Raw genomic sequence first — 337 nt, 5'->3', positions numbered from 1 at the left:
CCCCCCCCTCCCGCGTGCCCCCTCCCTCCTCCCTTCCCCTCCTTCCTCCCCTCCCTGCCCTCCCTCCCTCTCTTCCTCCCTTCCTAGAGAGGGAACAACATTCATGTGACGGGCCCCTGTGCTTCTCCCCCGCCCCATCATCTCCAGCGCGTGGTGGGGGAACTGCTTGGGAAAGCGATTGGCATCGATCTCTCCATCCCTTCCGAGGCCCGACTTCGGTCAGTTTTCTTCGGGCAACAATTTTCGAAATAGGTCGGGGTCTGGCGGCGCCGGCCCCCGCGTGCAGACCTTGGCCCGAAGGGGGGCCCTGCCTGCCTGCCATGGGCGGGGGGGGGGA

The 337-nt window shown here is 66.8% G+C and overlaps 1 protein-coding gene across 2 annotated transcripts in view; it reads left to right on the top strand.

The window, feature by feature from the left end:
• STAG2 (STAG2 cohesin complex component) overlaps nucleotides 1-337 on the top strand; it is a 169,616-nt gene that overhangs the window by 1,365 nt on the left and 167,914 nt on the right. The window contains exon 1 of one of the 2 annotated variants that reach the window (XM_014583027.2): nucleotides 70-218. The exons of the other annotated variant lie outside the window; for it this stretch is intronic. The gene's annotated coding sequence lies outside the window, so the exon portion shown is untranslated. Of the gene's footprint in view, nucleotides 1-69; nucleotides 219-337 lie in introns of those variants that run through there. 2 annotated transcript variants of the gene reach the window in all.

The sequence above is a fragment of the Tupaia chinensis genome, unplaced genomic scaffold (assembly GCF_000334495.1).
Source record: "Tupaia chinensis unplaced genomic scaffold, TupChi_1.0 Scaffold143996_1, whole genome shotgun sequence".
Classification (NCBI taxonomy): Eukaryota; Metazoa; Chordata; class Mammalia; order Scandentia; family Tupaiidae; genus Tupaia; species Tupaia belangeri.
Note: the sequence above shows the minus strand (reverse complement) of the source record. Positions and strands in the feature narration are given on the sequence as shown.